This window comes from Hydra vulgaris, chromosome 06, assembly GCF_038396675.1.
Source record: "Hydra vulgaris chromosome 06, alternate assembly HydraT2T_AEP".
NCBI lineage: Eukaryota > Metazoa > Cnidaria > Hydrozoa > Anthoathecata > Hydridae > Hydra > Hydra vulgaris.
Window position 1 is genome coordinate 27843848 of NC_088925.1, and position 6000 is coordinate 27849847.

The following is a 6000-nucleotide window of genomic DNA, read 5'->3' on the forward strand; positions in this document are numbered from 1 at the left end:
GATAATATTTCAGTCAGAGTGGTTAACTGGATAAGGATTATGTCAGTTTTAGTTTATATTTTGTTAGTTTTTCGCTACTTAGATCACTATTTTAAAAGTAAAAGTTTCATCAGTATGCATACTTGAATGGGCTTGAAGATTACGAGTTATATTTGTTAATTTATTCAATGTTGGAGTGAATTTCTAGCAAATCTTCTGATACCGCAACAAGAATTTATCTCCAGTGTCTTCGCTCCTTTAAGTGAGATATTGTTTTTGAGGCGGTGAGCTGGTATCAATCCTCAACACACTCAATGCTTAGACAACCTTTAACTCAACAATGCTTAGACATAAGTTGAGAAAACATTTACCACCATCAATTTCGAGCTTAACAAAATATCCACCAGAAATTTTGCGAGATTGAATAACAAGACTTGATAAATCATTACAATGAGCAACATCTCGAATGCAGGTGAAGAAATAACTCAAGTGTTGACCTGGTCTTTGAAAATTTTTATAAAAATTTGGCTCTACAGTCTTACTGCTTGATGTTATAGTTTATAGTTCTGACCAGTTTCTTTAATCCGTTATTTGACAGTCCCGTATTTAATTGAATATTTACAAGAATGGTCAATTTTGGAGCGCTTGATAGTGGCTGTACACTTTGACCTGAAACCAAAACATACATATTGTACTTTATATTAAACTTCTCAGTTTAATTCAGAATAGTTTGAAAGTTTTAAACTTGTTCAAAAAGTTTATTTAAAACTTTTAAATTATTCGTTTTTAAAGTGATAGAAACTTGTTAAAAACATACTTCCTGAATCTTGTCTTGTCTCTTTTAAAAATTTTTTTTTTTGAATATGTATATTTAAAAGTATTATAAGTATCAATAATTACCTGGGGTAATTTTAAGTTGCCGGATGCTTTAGCAAGTTGAATAGTTCCTTTAGGGGATAATTCTTTATTGAAAATAACTCGAGATGCAATTTGTTTGGCTGCTCTGGCATCTTTTGCTGCTAAAGATTGAAGGTTTTTCCTGAACTTTATTTGAGAGCATTGGTGGGAAGAACCTTTTTCTAAAGTGCAGAGGCATGTGTTGCTACGTACATTTTTTTCTTTCTCAATGGTGGTTTGCTTTCAAGTCTCACTTGTATTAAATTGAAAATAAACAAAAGAATGGAGTATAACTACTTTTCCCTCATTTTTTTCTGCGCAAAATTGTTGTACACTATTCGTAGAGTCCTTGTGGTACCCGAGAATCGTTGATGTTAATCTTTGTCTTGTACTATTGGTATATTGGAAGCTGTTTGGAAAGCAGTTAAAGTATTGAACATTTTTTCAAACAGAGCAAGCAAACAAGATTTTAATTTTCATCGTGAACCTTACTTTCATTTGACAATGTAGCGATTCACTAAATCCAACTTCACTAAATCAAACTATCCCTTTACAAAATTTAACCTGAATTTATCTTGAATAACTATGCATTAACATACCTACAAATATTACAAATCCATTAACATAACTACAAACGATTAAAATCAAGGAAATAGTTAGTTAAATTACAAAAAAATTTACTTACTTAAATTAAATTTACTACTTAAATAATATTTACTACTAGAATTAAAAAAAATAATTCTTAAATAATTTCTTCCTTTAAAGGAAACAGTTATTTAAATTAATGACGCTTGCCATACTTGTTGAGAACTTAGTTGAAATTTTATTTGATGACACATTCCTACAATAGATTTTCACTGCTCTTCAAAGGACTACTCTCTAGGTACGCACGTATCCTTCGATTTACGACACCGATCTTGTAATCAAAAACTTCGACCATTTTAGTGAAGCGTGCGTATGTGTTGTAAGAATGTATTTGTGGGCGTAAGTGGGCGTATGTGTTGTAAGAATGTATTTTTTTGTATTATTTTGTAGAATTTCATATCAACATATATATTTTTTGAAAAGTAGAATAGTTAAATATTATTTTTGTGTTGTTTTTTTTTGTAGTTACCACCGCTTTCGTTGAATTTATGGTTCTTAAAAACTTCGTTTTTGATCAGATGTATAATTCATATTAGAGGAATGTTGATAACTTTTTTAAATCTATTGGGCCCAGTACAAAAGCTTCTAAGTGCATTCTTCTTGAGAATGCACTTAGAAGCTTTTGAAAAAAGATCGTTGTTAGCCCCCCTCCTCCTATATGTATATTTATATAATAATATGTAATAACAATTATAATAATAATAACAATAATAATAATAATAATAATAATATATATATATATATTTATGTGTCCATAATAGATTTGAAAACGATATATAATGATAATAATTATTATAATTATAATTATTACATAGTAATATTTTATTGTTACTTTCATTACTTATTAAAAATTAAATTTAAAAATAAATTTATAATAATAAAAAGGATATGCAAGTTGGTTATGATAAGTGAGTGAGATATCAATCATAGACATAATACAATGTCATCAGTATCATAACATAATTGGTAGAATATAGGTGATATATCACCAGATGATAACCATATGGTTATAAAGCTTATAATTATTATCATGATAAACTATTTTAAGCCATTGGTAAAGTTAACTCATGATTGATTAAACTCAATATTTATTGCATACAAATGATATCAATTAAATGTTTTTGCTTAAAACAGAAACAAGTAACCAATTTTCACTGGAAATTCTTTTTTCATTTTAGAAATAACTCTATGTGACATTGTATGGTATTATGGGTCCCAAAAAGAATATGTGTGTGTTTCGTGGTGCAGCAAAAAATCATTTAGAATCAAACTTTGCATTGCCTTTGCAAGTAGATAACAATTGTAAAAATGGGCATATTCTGTTTGTATTCGTTAACAAAAATGAATCACATCAATTAACTATTGAGCAAGTCAATAACCATTATGGCTTCAATATTTGCTAATGTATCAAAAAAATGGGCTTGCAATTTTTTAAGAGATTTGAAACGTTTTGTTGACTTCTGCAACGAGCCTTTTATTTGTCAAGCAACAACATTGCCAGCAACACAATCATTTCAGTCAACCCCAAATTCAAGTAAAATTGTTTCATCTTTGTCAGTTGCCTCATCTCCTAAGCATAATAATATTTTGTCTTTGCCGAATAAAAGAAGTCCTTTATTATCCAGGTTAAGAGCTGACCAGTTGACACCAAGAAAAAAACTTTTAAAACGGAGATTAAGTGTTTTTGCTACTGAAATTGCTACCGAAAAACAAAAGCATAGAGAGGATGTAAAGGTGTTGAAAGAAAAAATTAAAACAAGGCCAAGATTTAAACATCTCAATGAGACTATTGCTCGCAAAGAAAAGACAATTCGAAGTTTGCGCAATAAATTAAAAGTCCAGCGTCTAAACTTTCAGCTGAAAAGGCTTCAAATTTCAAATTTTCAAAGCTGTGTACTGAAGAAGTTATCTTACGTCAACAACTTGCTGTCAAGAATGTAGAGATTAGTGTCCTGCAAAATGATATGCTTATTTTACAGGAAAAGATAGAGCAAATGCAGCAGAAAATACAAAGCACCTGATGTAAAAAAGTTTACTCATTTGATATTAGGGCACTTATCTATGACATGCTGGAATGTCAAGTTCCTACACATAGTGTGCCCCAACTTTTTCATAAAGTTGGAGAATATTTTGGGTATAGATTTAGTGACATTCCGCATCGCAAAACTGTGGAGCAGATAATGCGCGAGCTGGGTATTATTTCAGAACTCCAGGCTGCTGAGATAGCGTTCTCAACAAAAAATTTGACTCTTGGTTTTGACGCCACAACCCAGGAGGGTGTTCATGTTAATGTTGTGCACTTAACAACTGAATCTTCATGCATGGTTGTATCCATTGATCAGCTTGATGGTGGTACACCTTATGACTATATGAGTCATATTACAAAGTCTGTGGATAATCTTGCTAAAGTGTATAGTGACTTTTACCAGGAACAATATACTGATGTACGAAGCACCATTATCAGTAACAAAACTAACACAATGAGTGACAGAGTGACAGTGAACCATGCAACTATAACAAAGTTAAACACTTTTTGGCAGAAATCTCTTAATGAACTGAATTGTCACCTTCACCCATTGGATACAATCACTGCTGCAAAACAATCTCTACCAAAAAGCTTCCCTTTTGAAGTTTCCAAAGCTGAAGTGACGACTTGCTTGCAAGTCGTCACTTCAAGCTTTGGAATTTTCAAAAGGGAAGCTTTTTGGTAGAGATTGTTTTGCAGCAAACATTGTTGTTCAGTTAAATAAACTCCGTTACAAAGATGGTAAAGGTAAATAAACATGATAAACTCTTATCATATTTTTACTATAATGATGTTTTCTTGATATTTTGAATTATTTTATTTCAAGTTGTTATTTTGAATTTAAATCTGAACATAATAAATGTGTTAACATACTTGTTTCAAATTTGCAAATAAGTTCTTTGCATTGCACTTTTGGTTTTAATTTTATTTTTATTGGTGATCCAAAAGGCTTTGTCACCTTTTTGGACGAGCATGGTCTTCCTCGAGGACTTATACCACGCTATAGGGGAAATCGGTTGTACATACTTTTTCATATGTGTGGAATTTTAATACATCACTACCATAAACTTCAGAGTTTTCTTTTTTCTGGAGTAGTGTTATGTGGAGGACTGAGAAATAGTCTTTTCCAAGACTTCACATCTGAAACAGGTTAGATGTTATGATGGATTAATAATTAAAATGTTTGGTTCTTTTTTTTTTTTATGGCATATTTTATTTAATTTTAGGTATACGCGAGATGTGTGCTCTAGGTTTAATTGGAAAGTTAGTGACTGGTCCCTGGATGAAAAAATTCTAAGTTGTATCAGGACTTGACTACTTGTCTGGCATCCAAGTGATCCAAAATGTTTGCAATGCACTTGTTGAAAGCAGCACAAAGGCTCTTACCCTTATTCACAGAAAAACAGACTTTTTTGGAGGTGATCTCAATGATCCAGTTTTTCAATCACTTATAGACTTTTCCCCAAGGACTGACGAAATGAGAGACGTATTAGCCAGCTGTCTAAATGCTATCATTAGTGTTATTAAGCGTCAGTATGACCGACAGTTTACTATGACCTTTACTGACCAACTCAAGTCCCAGACATTATCAGCACGTCCACATAATATTGACTGTGAAGAACTTGTGGGTATGTTTAGTGCTGCAAAGCAAAAAGCTCCTAATGCCACAATTTGTTATTTGTCATCAAAAATTCGCGCATGCAAGAATAAGACAACTGATTTTCTTTCTAAAAAACCAACTGATATACGAAATAAATTGATAGCCTGGTCTATCAATTTATTTCGGTTTTCGTGGCATTGTATGTTTGCTAAGCGCTTTTTACCTCAGCAGATAAAAAGCGCTTAGCAAACTTACAATGCCATGAAGAAATGAAGGCAGAATTGATTAAATGCATGGGTAAAAAGATTCAAAATAAGGAAGAGAAAGAAAGAAGTAAAGTGGAAAAAATATTAAAAAAATGCATGCCTCTACAGGTAAAACAACTCTTCCCAGATCTGGAAAATAATGAAACTGCAGATATTGAAGACATTCTCAATGGAGATGCTGTTGGAAGAGGTATATGCCACATGTGGTATGATACTGACACTAAAAGTCAAAATATTTACTATGGCAGGCTTCTTAGCATTAAAAAATAAATAATGCTTTTTATATAGTTTCCTATTGGAAACCAAATGAAAACGAGGACGATAATGCTGTTGAATAGGATATGAGCAAATATCAATTATCTGCAGACATCATAAGCGGTGATTTGATGTTATCATAAGCAAATTGTGTGCAAATAGGTAGTAAAAAGGTATATGTTACTGTAAATAATAACATAGTTTATATACTTGCATTAATAGGTTTCATTTACAGATGTGGATCTTTTTATTAGATCTATTTTACTCTTTCATACCCCCCCCCCCCATCCGCTCCTTTTTTTGTATGCTTATAAAAGGATATTTTTTTAAAT